The sequence below is a fragment of the Acanthopagrus latus genome, chromosome 23 (assembly GCF_904848185.1).
Source record: "Acanthopagrus latus isolate v.2019 chromosome 23, fAcaLat1.1, whole genome shotgun sequence".
Taxonomy (NCBI): domain Eukaryota; kingdom Metazoa; phylum Chordata; class Actinopteri; order Spariformes; family Sparidae; genus Acanthopagrus; species Acanthopagrus latus.
This window is the reverse complement of record NC_051061.1, coordinates 19122115-19135970: the sequence shown is the minus strand read 5'-3', so window position 1 is coordinate 19135970 and position 13856 is coordinate 19122115. Positions and strand designations below refer to the sequence as shown.

Here is a 13856-nt window from a genome sequence, read left to right as displayed (position 1 = left end):
TTGTACATTTCTGCAAACCATGGATACATTAAATGTGGATGCTTTATACATATCATTTTAACATATTAACATTTATCAAGGTTGCCGTGCTGATGACCACAGTTGGAGTTTCAACATTTCTAAGGAGATTTCAGGACAGTTTGTGGCAACAAAAAACAGATAAGTTGCAACATAAAGAAACGTTAAGTTTGAACTTATCTGTGGTTTGCAGAAATGTTCTTTGCCAACATTTACCGTGGCGACTGGGTTGGCGAGAGGCCGCTGTTTGAGACGCCATGTCAACATTTGTAAGTGTGAAACCACTGAATATTTTTAACGACATTTCGGGACATTTTCCAGCCGTGTCCGTGCCAACAAAACCAGACATTTCTGAAGAGACACTGGGACAATCTGGAGCCAAAAACCAGGTATTTATAACAAGACGTTGGGACAATATGACAGAAAACAAAAAAGACAAGACATGATCTTTTTCTAACCTTAACCAAGTGGTTTTTCTGCCTTAACCATGGGCACAGCATGGTCACAAGATACAAGGGAAACAGCAGCAACATAAAGAAATGTAAAGTTTCAACATGGCTATGATTGGCAGAAGTGTACACTGCTCATCACCAGTGCTGCTTCTTGATATCTTTCCTGTCATTCAGCTTCAATAAATATGTTAACATTTCTGATTCTCCTTTTGTTCAGCTAATTAGACTTGATTAACCATGAGGGAATGAGGAGTGACAGAAATGTGACTTTCCACTTAAAAATCAATTACATTTTTTTTGAGTCAGAGGAACAAATGTGTTAAATAAGTTCAGGGGGACAAAGGTCTCTGCGGGATTTAAAAGTCCTCAAACGGTCCATGGATGTCTCCTTGGTAAGGAGGAGGTAGGTTGGGGAAATCTTAGTCTAGACTGAGTGTGCACTTTTCAGCAGGAGGGAGCCACAGTGAGTCATTAATCACCCACCACTGACACTGAAAACCTTCTGCCCCTCATAAGGGCAAAATAACCTCTAACAATGAGAGGAACTAAGTGGCCAGAGACAATGGGATATTGCGTGGTAGTTTATGTTCCTCTCATAAGCAGCCCAGCCAGCCTCAGAAGATGGAGCAGCCATTTGATGCGGCGCCCTGAGTGTACACAGCAGCAGGGAGGAACATTACATAGTCGCCTCAGTGAAGCGGCCTACAGATTCAAAGTGCATAGTGGAACTTGTGTCATTTCTCACAATGGAGCTGACCCTCGGCAGCATCATTACATGCACATTTGCAGCTGAAATACTAAAAACGAGTTATCGCAACAAGAAAACTGCTGCGTTTAATGGCACGAAAAGCGTAGAACATTTAGCTTCAGCTAAAGTCTGCAGGCACATAACACAAGTCTCATTCTGTCTTTTGATGTATTGCCACAGACGAAATGTGTAAAATAAAAATAAACTTTTAAAACATTCCAGAAATTAACCAACAATAATTTGTCTTGTAATACCACTTTACACCACAAGAGGTGATGGTCCAACAGCATAGCCCTCCCCCCAACATTACAGCTGGGAGATGTATACAAGTTTAGTCTAGCTTTCTCATAGTTCTAATCCCAAGAAATTGACAAAATGTCGGGAAAGAAAATATCACTACATCTATATTCTTTACTCAACAAAAATACAACCATGCACTTTCTGAACTGAAATTCAGATAAGTGAATTAATTACATAAATACAATAAATAGTAAGTAAGAAAGTTACAATAAAGAAAACAATTTGCTTTAGAAACACACTTCATTTACACTTGACACAAACAAAACTCCCCAAAACCAACTTGGTTTGTCCTTCCAACATTCCAAGAATCACTTCTGCTTTGAAACAGAAAAACTGAGATTTGTTACCCTCAATAATCTATATCAGTGAAAACACATCATTTAAAAATCTTAAATTATCTACACTGTGCATGCTTGTGCGAGTAAAACATGAAAAACCATGTGATTTTATGTTGTCTTATTAGATTGGTCCCCCCCTCCGTTCACCTCATAGTGGTTTGGTCCACTCTGTCACTCAAACGGATCAAGCAGCGCGAGTCCCTGGAGCAGTTTGGTGTCGCAGGCTGGCTAAAGTAAGTAAGAGCTTCTCAGAAGTTAGCTTAAAATAAAATATTATTTTATCTTGTCACACAGGGTTAGATTTAAGCATAAAAAACACTTGGTTTGGGTCAAACCAAAAACATGGTGTTCTGGTTTAAGCTTCCCTGTTTGGTCGCCACAAACACAGCAGCAAATGTCCCGACTTCCCGTCAAAAATACGTGTTGTTTTTGTCGCCACAAACACGGTTAGAAAAGTGTCCCGAGTTCCCCTCCCGTTTGTAAACATCGAAACACCAGCATTCCCTTCCAAAATATCCACCTTCAGACAGCCGGTCAGTTAACAGGTAATGTGAAAGTGACAGCTCTGTGAAAAACGTCAAATGAGAGATGAAGCCACGCCACTTCCGGTTTCCCCCCTTTTGGAAACATTTTGAGTGATTGTGAATGGAGAGAGGCAAATAATGTATTGATCTCGCTTGAATTGTGTCATGAACTACACACATGAGGTTTGTTATTTTAAAAGATCATTCTCACAGTCATTAACGTTGCAGTTTGTTGTAAAACTGCTGAAATATAACATGAAAATACGCCAACAGTTGCATTACCGACGTCTTGTTGAACGGTCACTGATGCCCGTAACTTAAATGTTGTAGAGCTGCTCCTGGATATTAGCGTGCTCACAAAAACTGATGAACCCTCCTTTCACATAACTACAGTTTATTTTGATTGTCACCTTTTTTGGCACCTTTGCTAAGCCACGTTGGCCCAAATTGTCTCTCCCCATCGATTACTGTTCGATATTTTCAATTTAGTGGTTCACTGTAAAGGATGTGACTCTATATAATACGTAACCCATAACAAAAATGTTATCATAACGACTGGGCTAAACGATGTCTCTGACATTTGTAGTATATTTACTTCTGTCTTATTAACAAACCACATTTACAGGAGTTATCACAACATTTTTTGGCCCAGTCTCACTGTTTGATATTTTGGATTACCGCAGCCAAAATATTGGTATCTTTATCTTTCATTATATAGTATAGTTCAAGAGTATGTCTCGTAATCAGTGTATCCTCTATATAAATTTAGTATAAGTCTAACAGTGGGCTAATTTTGGCAGCATCTTCGGTGTCGGCCTCCGGAATTGCTCTTGAGAATTTGTTCTATTTATTGTTCCCCCCCACACAACACTGAAGTGAAATAACTAGCCTTGGTGTTTGGTTAGTATATTTTTCAGGCAAGCTGTTGTGTTTTCAATCTTTGCGCTATACTAAGCTAAGCTACTTGCTGCTGGCAGTGATATTATATTTAATGGATGGACAAGTAAGTGTTGTTGACCCTCTCACCTGGCTCTACCAGAAAGCGAACAAGCGGATTGCCACCAAATTTTGAACTGTTCCTTTAAGTACAGCAGTTTGACAAATCATTAATTCCTCCAAATGAATGGCACTTAAATTTTCTTTTAATCATCACACCGCCAAATTTAAAAAAAAAAACAAACAACAAACATCCAATTGTCTAAGATTACAAGACACTATTAAAGCATTTTATTTTTGTCTGACAACAGAGGTGAATGATATTGAATTTCAGCACTCTCAAATTTATCATTTCCCTCACCAGTTAGGTCTGTGCTCGTGAGCACACACAGCTGTCACCGGAAAACAAAAGAGCTGAGCCTTTTCTGCTTCCTAAATTATGTTGTCAGTTCATCACACTGCACCTCTTCAGTGAAAATAAACTGGGAGGAAAAAATGACAAATTTGACAGAGTGAGACACCAGGATGATTTTCATGGAAGATGTTGCAGTGCAGTGAAACCGAGTAAAGCTTATTTGATTATAAATCCTCAAACACACAGTTGCATGTAACCACAAGTCAATTCATTCTCTGCCAGCTGGAAAACTGTAACTCATTTAAATATTTGGTCATGTTTAGTGTTTCCCAGATGATTTTTTTTTTGTGTGTGTGTAATTTTTTATTTGTATTTGTATTAGCCCTGTATTTATCCAAAATGTATGTCACAGGAATTTGGCACTCAAGGCCAGAATGATTAGAGCAAAAATCCCCTGAAAAATGGGACCTACAGCTATAACACACATTTGCATCCCGGATCTCATGAAGGCCTGATGCTGATTGATTAATAGAGACAGAGCATGCAGAGCCATATCAGGGCCCCTGCACAGGTTAAGTGGTGCTAAGATTGTTTTATATAGTCTGTGATTAGAAGATGAGGAAGGAGAGTTTGATCCCTCAGACTTGTTGACCCTCTAATCACAGGGGGTCTTTTGATCCAACCTGCCCCAACAACTTCAATCAGGCACACTGCTGCGAGTTTGAAACTGGCAGCAGGGAAAACGAAACACTAACAGAGGAAAGAGAATTAGATGTGTCAGATCAGATAATGATAGGAATACATATACAGGTTTTAGTTCTAAAGATCTGCTTTATATCATTTACATTAGATGCAAAACAAGAGACTACCATTTGAGCGGTGAAGATTCACACCGAAGCATGAAACCACTGGATATTTTTACAAGATGTCTGGTATCACTGCAGTATTGCAGCTGAAAATGGAAACGTACAAATCCGGCATTTATTCTGGCAGTAGACCATATTCACACGGTGGCCATTTTTCTCAATCATTATTATTGACTGCTTCCTGATTGATCAGCAAATGAAAAGACAATAGATAGTGAACATCTGGTACATCAGGCCATATTTCAAAGTAAAACAACATGTTTGATTGCTGCAGTCAGAAAACATCTATCATTTGCAGTCAACCATTTTGTAGTTAGCTAGTTAGTGTTATGGTCCCATTCCAAGATATGTGCACTGATATTTCAGAATTGATTTACACTTTTTCTTAGTGTCAAAAAGTAATGTTAGCTGGGAACTGATTGAGTGCCGTCTGATGGAAAATAATGGGTCATCAAATGATGACTTTGAAATATGCCTCCCAGTTTTCACTGTATATTGTCTTTAAGTTGCTGAAGTGGTGAAATGATATTGATTCGTTAGTTGCCTCTTGTTTATACAACTTGCAACCAGTAACACAACAGTATGATATGAGCTGCACACACTGTGATGTCAGAGGAACATAATATCCTTGGCTGGGTTGGGAGTGACATAAGAAATAAAATCCCTAGGAGCGATTCTACTGGCAGTTTCTGAATTTTATTTATATTTGCACTTAAGTTTCAGTGACACAACACACACTTTTCTGAGAAACTAAGTCACTTTTAAACCTTATAGTGTTACATGAAAGTGAAGTAGCCCTTAGCTCAATAATACTGGTCCCACAGTGTTTACATGGGATAGTTGAACAGGAAAAACAAAGGTTTGAAGGTTTTTTCTGTAATTTGCTTGGTGCAAAAACTCTCGCTGGACTGCAACATAATTATCTACATCATCAAAAGCAATTATGGATGCATAAATTGAATGCATGTCCACATCCCCATTGTCCCTTGCACATTTGTCCCTTGCACAGATAACACAGCATTATCATTACAATGGAGGGGGAATAATGGAGTTGCCCAGCTGGGGTTAAAGGGACATGACAATAAGTGTGACAAGCTTCAGTCAGATGCTGTGCACAGAAAAAGAAAAAAAAAATACAGCAACTTTTCATCCTATTCAATCGTGGGTGTGTAGAGTCAAATGAATTGTAGACATCATGGCTTCAGAGATGAGCCGCCATGCTAAACATAAACTTAGCATTAACATAAATATCAACATCTTCATTTGACGTTAAGGCTTGTGTTTTTTTTTTAAGGATAATTAAAAAACATAACTTTAGGCACTTTGGCTCTTCGATTGAAAAAATGATGTTTGAGTTCAAGACAACAAGTCCTCCATGCTTACATGACCTTTATCAGTCAGGAGTAAAGAAGGAAATAGTTAGAAGTAGTCGCCAGTCTTTCCTGTATTCTTTTCTGCTTTGTCTGGACATAACTACAACCAAAACAAACATTTTTGCAATTATGCTTTGTACTGATTTTGGAAAGTTTCATGTGTTGTCCCCAACAGTGGATTTTTTGTTGAATTTGGTGGACTTGTTGAAATTTTGGTGATGTAAGGCAATTACATCCTTCAGAAAATTAACCCTGGCAGTCAAAGTCAGTCTCAGATTTTCACACTCCAACCAGAAGAGCAATTAATTGTGGGAACTACAACAAATGATTTTAGTCTGCAGTGTGATTACAACATCTTCGAAAACACTTTCCTCACTTTCGTAGATTCTCTAGGATTTATTTCTACTTTTGTTGTCAGAATAACTCCTCTGTCATTATACAGAACGAGCACCACAGGTCAGTCTGACAGGCACATTTGTCATTCTCCATGAGAAACCACAAACAGTCTATTTGCTTTGGTGTGCAATAAACAATCCACAGTACACAGACTCACACAAACTGAAGTTATTTTGCACAATAGGGATAGAAATATGCCAAACACAGCTACTGCTTACAAGAAAATGAACAACATATTCAATATTTTGATAACAGAGAGGGAACACTAACTGTCTTCTATTAATTTAATAATTTTTAAGCCTCTTGAGAGTCTCAGAAATAATTTTTCTCTTCTTTTATCAGAGGACCAAATTCCTCCACGGACCCTTAAAATAAAGAGCCCCAAACTGACTATTTTCAGACTAACTACAAATGATTTGTATGTAAATATTCAGACATGCTCCGGTGACTTCAAGTCAACTGTCTAATTATTTCTCGGTAGAAAACGCCAAGCTTGAATGCTGGTTCTTTACATTTTCCTTCCTGAGTCTGAAAAGATAGAAAGTGAAATGATCAACAGAACAAAAAACATCAGTTTAGACATATTTCATATTTTCACTTGTCATTCCAAAGGTGGTATTTGTTAGACATAAAGGAGAACTTGTGAGATGATGGATTGCCAAACATCAGTTCATCCCCTGATTTAACATTCTTATCCTCAATCAACAGGAAGTGATAAACGTCTCCAAATGCTTCATCCGCATTATTATCATCACAGTCTGCAGCAGAGACTCATTTTGGGCCTTTTTCCTGAGCTGCAGTCGGCACACCAGGCCTTCTTCTCCTCAGCTGAGACTCTCTGAGAATCCCTGGCAGCTCATATATCAAGGGAGATCCTCACAGCAGCACTCCTCTTCCTTTTTCAATGCACAGGGTAAGTATTTTAATTAGTTGGCTAATTGTCTAAGTAATTGGAAGACAACTTAGCTCAAAGAGTAATCAATCTCTACAGGGCTGTGTTCTATCACATCAAAGGATCTGTAATTAACACTGCAAACCATGGGATGGTCTTTGACTGAGCTCGATAGCGTGGGGGCGTATGATCACAGATAACACTGAGGTTGAGGAGACGGATCTGGGAGGCCTCCAATGAGCACGGAGAGGTGTTATCATTTAGACACAAACAGAGTCAGACCCAAACACTTTAAAGGCAGAGACAGTCAGACCCTCATAGGCTGGCTGTGATGCAAGAGTTGCACTCGGTAAACAAAAGACAGATAAAGCCATTGGTTATTAAATACTGTGTGTAATAGTGTGTGTGTTTTTGTCTTACGCACATCTGAGCCGCTTTTATGCTTTTAAATTCTGCAAAATCGTGTTTTTATTGTCAATAAGACAAATTCAATATGAATGTCTTACCGCTGCGCTTGAATGTTGAAATGTGCATCCTCCCCTTAAATTTCCCCGTAGAATATCTGTTAGCTTGATTTTGACAACAGAATTGGCAATTCATTAAATGTTTTCATATACCAAGTATCAATTTCACTTTGCAGCAAAGCTCACGCCAGGCATTAAAAAAATTACACATTTGGGATGAACAAGACTAATCATGTCTCGGATTCATCCATTTGAGGCCCCTTAATTTCCCCATTGTAGAAAACAAGACGTATAATGAACAATTATATATAAAGTCAATTTCAGTGTTGTGCAGAAGACTTAATTAAAATTACTAATGAAAAAAAGGACTGCTTACAGTGTGGAAGTTTACTCATCAATTTCAAAATGAGCAAATGCCTTGTCTTCATGGACTGTAATGAAAATGACCCTAAATGGCAACATACTCCATTTTTTTTTGTTTACAAACAATCGTGAATAAAATTAGTAACCACAAACCCATCTTGTTATTCATTCTGAAAGGAATTTGACATAATTGGCCAAATTGTGGAAGCAAAACAGCAGCTAAACATCAATACCATTACGTTATTGTGGGACAACGTATCATATTATCAATTAACAAATGTGTTCAAAATGCTGAAATGAATGTCATGCTTGTGGCGGCAGCCTAAAATGGATAATTATGATGAAACATCCAGAGGAGAGCAGTCATTGGAAGACATGATATTCCCTGAAGTGATCCCCTCCCCCCTCTGGCCCCGCGCTCCCTGCCGCAAGGCACAATCCGCGCAGTGGCACTGACAGATTGACAAATAAGGTTAATAAGTACTTTCCACCTCTCCTAAAGGCTAATCAAATATTAATCCTTGAGGTGTGGTCAGCAGAAAAAAAAACAACAAACAATTGGTAGAGGGGAATTGATCGAATTGATTCTCTCTCGTAATGCTCGGGGCTGGGTGGAAGAAGAAGAAGAGGGGGAGGAGGTGGGGCGGGTGAGTTGGAACTGTAGGAATTCATTTCAGGCTGAGAACGGACAAATATTTGGTTATAAGCGCTTAAAGCAATTTCAATTTTTAATCCATCTTCACATCCTGGTGGCTCAGTGGGCGCAGTTTATTCGCCACATGCTCTCAGTGTTGGGGGTGTGCTGTCTGGCTCATGAACCCCCACCCACACCCAGCCCCTCTCGGACCCCCCACACTCATCCTCCCTCCATAAAACAATAGTTTTTCATTCTTCATTGTGCACTATAAACCTTTTCACACAAATACCACAAAAACTCTCCTTAGAATCTAATTTGAAAACAACAAAAGACCAGCCGAGGGTTTAGTTAGTGAAATGAATAAAAAATGAAAATGAATATGATATTATAAATGCCACCTTGTGCAGACAGGGGAAAGAATCTTTAAAAAATGGGACCCTTAAAAAAAAAAACATACTATTGGTGACAAAATTTGAATTTTACACAAATCTCATCCCCCCTCAAACAGTTTTCACTAATCGGAAGCCTTGAGACATCTCGAGGCCTAGTGGACCATGTGAGCAGAGCCCATGTACTGATAGAGCAAAATTGGATCCAGTGAGAATGCAAAGAAGCTTATCAACCAACACTTCCAGGCAGTGCTCTCTGCAAGAGCATATGTCAACATCATTTATTAGATGTGGCCAGGGACTAAATTATGTATGATCACAAAACGGGGGGAAAAAAAGGGAAAAATGGGATCACGCACAGCAGGTGGATAGAATAATATTTGGAGAGAATATGAAATTATTAATAGAGGCCCTTAAGGGAGAATATTTGTTAACATTAACCGGTGACTCATTTGTAATGCTTTTGAGTCTATAATTAATCATATTGGACATTTCAGGATCATATAAAGAGTTAAGTGAATGTTTTATTTGCTCATATAATTCTATATTAATGTGTACACTTACAACATGAGCTATACATATTTCAAAATTGCATCCAGTAAAAAAAAAGTGGATGTGGAATTAGAAGGAAAAAAAAACTGTTAACTGTATTTCCTTCACTCCAGCCAAACATATACTAAGTAGCTTTAATATTGCCAGATGAGCAATCTCTCAAGCAAAATACTCTTCAGAGATACTATGTAATTGACTCCACATCTAACAGTATGGAACAAATCCCACTAGCAGAGGGAGTTGACAAATTGCATTAAAAACACTCAATTGGGCCAGGATTGGATAGAAGCTCATGTTCCTCCTTATCCCATTAAACATGAAACAGTTTAATCTCTAAAACTTGCTGAAACGCTTAAGCATGCAGCCCGTATTTGATTTGTAGAAGAAAATCAAGGCACAACAACACGGCCTCTGAACTACTGTGCGCCTCTGTGCGGGCGTAACACGTGTAGACAAGAGCAGAATTTACACTTGCCTCAACATAGAAATGGCATTATTTTAATCAACGTCAATTACAACATCGTTTAATAGCAGACGACGCTGTAGACGTGCATATGATTTGTTTCAGCCTGCTCAAAGTGGGCAATATTAAAGAGACTCAAACTGTCAAATCATCCAAGTTTCTTCCTCAATAGCTTACCCGATTTGAACATGTTCCGCTTCTTTTCATGACATGTAAACAGGTTTTGACATGGGTCTAGTTAAATGTGTAAGACATGCTGAAAAAAAGGAAAGGGAAATGCCTGTGCAAAAAAAAAAAAAAAAAAAAAGCAAACCTGTCAACACACAGTACCTGCTTTAAATCTGTTCCCCATTTCAAGCAATCTGTGGGAACCAGGCCTGTGGAGTCTAATCCTGTTTTCATCCGTACCCCCCCACACCCTCCTCATCTGTATCACACTTTCAATTCCACTTGCTGGTGCCTTTGTGTGATTTTCATTTGATCTCGCTTTTAAAATTCAAAATCTATTCAAGGTTTTTTTAGTTGGATTCACGCTGTTGCCGTGAAGCCCTATTTATGTTCTAGATTTGGAATTGCAAATCAAGAGTGTGTGATTTAGGGGGAATGGGAGTCCAAAATTCCCCGGCATCACCTTTTATGATTCTGTAGGTTTAAAAATGTTAACAAGGGTGTTTTAGCAAGCTGATTTGTGCAGTATCAGCCCGTCTCTGGCTGTGTGTGCAGAGGACTCTTTCTGATTGTGTCAGACAATAATCATGGTAAACTTACTTTTATTTACTGAGTGTGTTAGTCTGTGGCACAGAGGCACTGTGGTGTGTTTCATTCTGAGGTCTAGACAAAACCTGTGATCCAAATCCATAGTCCTATAAAGCACAACCTGAGCACACTGATGTTGATAATGCTCTGTTTGAGCAGCTTGTACATAAAAAAATTTAATTAATTTTTGCACGTCAGTGCACAAGCACACAATAGATCTCTTTTCAAATCTGACAACTTCAGAAAGAGGAAGTCAAATTACACATTTTTCCAGTAGTTTATTGGTTTGTTTCTTTGTTACCGACCTATTATAAAAGTCTTCACATCCCCTATTTTTTCACTTAAACAAATATTTTTATTCAACTTTGCATAGCCTCTCCTCTCTATTGTTGAACAAACTCATGCATACTGGCATTTGTAGATTTGTAGCTTCTAATTTTTCCAGTCGAAACACCACCAAACAACAAATGTCGAAAGATTTTGCATAGATTCTTTGCACTGTGGAGCAATATTATATATTTTTACTTGATTTTAAATTTTTCCAAGAACTGAGCTTTGCAGTTGAGACACAAGACCAACACAACCTCCAGAATAAATGTTAGAAACACACGTTGCTTCAAACCACAGATATTTTGAAACTTTACATTTTTTCACATTGAAAATTTAAATTTCTTAAGTTCAGTTGTCAATGCTTTCAGTGTTTGCTTAGTGTCTGGTTGTGTTTGGGCACTAAAACCATTTGTTAAGGGTTAGGAAAAGATCACGTTGTGGCTTAAAATACCTGGTTTTATTGCTACAAATAGGGCTTGAAATGTTCTGACATCACACAACCAGTTTTGTCACCACAAACAGTTCTGGAGATGTTCCAACTTCCTGTCAAAATATTTGTTTTCCTGTTGCCACAAATACTGCTTGAAATTGTCCTGTAGTCTCCTTAAAAAAGGTGGATGCCATTTGACATGGATGGTAGAAATTTTAATATGGTATGCACGACACATAGAAGTGTGATTGTGTCAGTAGTTTGCAGAAATGTTAACTTGCAACATTTTATTGTGGTGACTTAGCTGCACAAGACAGATCTTAATGGAGTGACTCTTTGGATCGTTCAGCCAAAAGTGCAACTATAAGCCAAGGTGCATGGTAGATCCTCCAGCAGCCATAGACATACTTGTTGGGAATCATCACTGAAGTGATCTGCACACATACGCCTGATGATCGCCATCTCCAAAGCCTCAACGAGCTGTAGGATTTTCAGAACAGAGAAACAAAAGCACGGAGATAACAACATAGATCATAAATACATGATGTCTCATGTCTGCTGCGACATAACCTTTACATTTGCTGCAAAATGTCAGCAAAACATTGCATTGAGTTACAAAGAGAAACATCTGTATGTACTGTAGAACGAACTAGGAAATCAAAAGTATAAGAACCCTATCCATTTACAATACCCCGCCACAGTAAAACAGTACGGTTTCAGAAACCTTGAAAGCATTATAACCCAAGAAATGTGTGATGGATTTTAACTCAGCCAGTGATATCAATGGGACAATATCAATATCGACCAACTATGAGAGATCTCAGTCTGTGCTGTAGCTGTATCATAAAAGAAATGGTGGGGAAACGAACTTTGGATCTATATGAATGAATTCCTATGAGCATTTTATGCAAAGAAACTTAATATTGCTTCTGACTCTCATCCGCTGTGCAAATAAATGATCACTTCTGTGCCCAGATACGACTCTAAAGAGCACATCATAGAGTATCCACATTCATATTCCTGAATCGTTAACATTCAAAAAAGATACACTTGGCTGTTTTTTTAAATGTCAAGGCATAATAAACAACGGAATATTTTGAGCGTGTGTTTCAGCTCAGCAGTATGTAGCCTGAGCCTTTGATGAACATTCCTGAAGTCATGTTTGTTTTGGAATAAGTTATAACTGATAATCGTGTTATGAGAAAACAGCGTATCTGCTTATCGGAGAATATTGCTGCCCTACTTGATGCCCAGTGAGGGATTTAGGTGAGCATTATGAACTCAGCTCCACTTCCTGTGATTATCTGACACAAGGTGCTGACTGACGCTCACTGTTGACATTTCTGTTCATATTGGCAGTGAAAAGGACAGCAACAGCAGAGTGTTACACCGCTTACAGGACTTACGTAGATGTGTTTTCCTCTTTGTTAGCCTGTGTTGTAGGACTTATAGTATCATCAGCAGTTGAATGAGCTGTGGTACTGACCTGTCGTGACAGACCAGGATCATACATCAGGGCTGTTTTCTCTCTGTTATCACAGTTGTGTGGTCAGGCCTGACACCTGGAACAGCTGAAACATCAAAATGCAAAATGTAAAAGCCCCACTGTAGAGCAGCATGTCAAAAAGTAGCATGTGTAATGGAGAGAGGGTCACAGTGTCGCTGTTTTTTATGTTGCGGTCTGATCCTAACCTGATTGGTTTCTGTTAGAAGTTATTATTAGAATAACACAGACCCTACTTACCATAAAATAACAGGTGAGGTTAATGGCAAATGATTTGTTGCATTAAAACCACAGTTTTTGCGTCTCTCTCACTTTTTTTTTTTTTTTTTGCCCTAATGGATTATATTTTACTGAATATTTGCTGAAAGCATACATAATTCCGTGTGAAGGCAAATCTATTTTTCATGAATACAAAGCAATATTAAAAGCACAACTTAGGAGACTATGAATTAATAATTTTGTATTACTGAACATGAAAAATGCTCAATTAAGAACATTTCTTCACGCCCTCCTGTGTGGTGGCATAGATGATGTACTCTATAATATGCTCTTTCACAAACCTCTATTTGTTGAGGTCTTGTTACACAGTCCTTTTGAATATGTGAGTTTAGATGGTGCACAAAAGTACATTTGAAAGCATCAGTAAAATATATGAGACATATGAAATTACTGGTTTGTTTAAATGCAAAAGATGCATCATATTTGTGTGATAGATCCACTGCTAATCAATGCTGAACAAGACTCGATCCATAAAAAAATATAGATTACAT

At 38.3% G+C, this 13856-nt stretch overlaps 1 long non-coding RNA gene across 5 annotated transcripts in view; it reads left to right on the top strand.

The window, feature by feature from the left end:
- Positions 1-2016: 2016 nt before the first annotated feature.
- LOC119014682 overlaps positions 2017-13856 on the top strand; it is a 51747-nt gene continuing 39907 nt past the window's right edge. For 4 of the 5 annotated variants that reach the window (XR_005073038.1, XR_005073040.1, XR_005073041.1 and 1 more), the window contains exons 1-2: positions 2017-2089; positions 7015-7219. This is a non-coding gene — a long non-coding RNA (uncharacterized LOC119014682). Of the gene's footprint in view, positions 2090-7014; positions 7220-7297; positions 7691-13856 lie in introns of those variants that run through there. The other variant, XR_005073042.1, reaches the window with a different exon arrangement.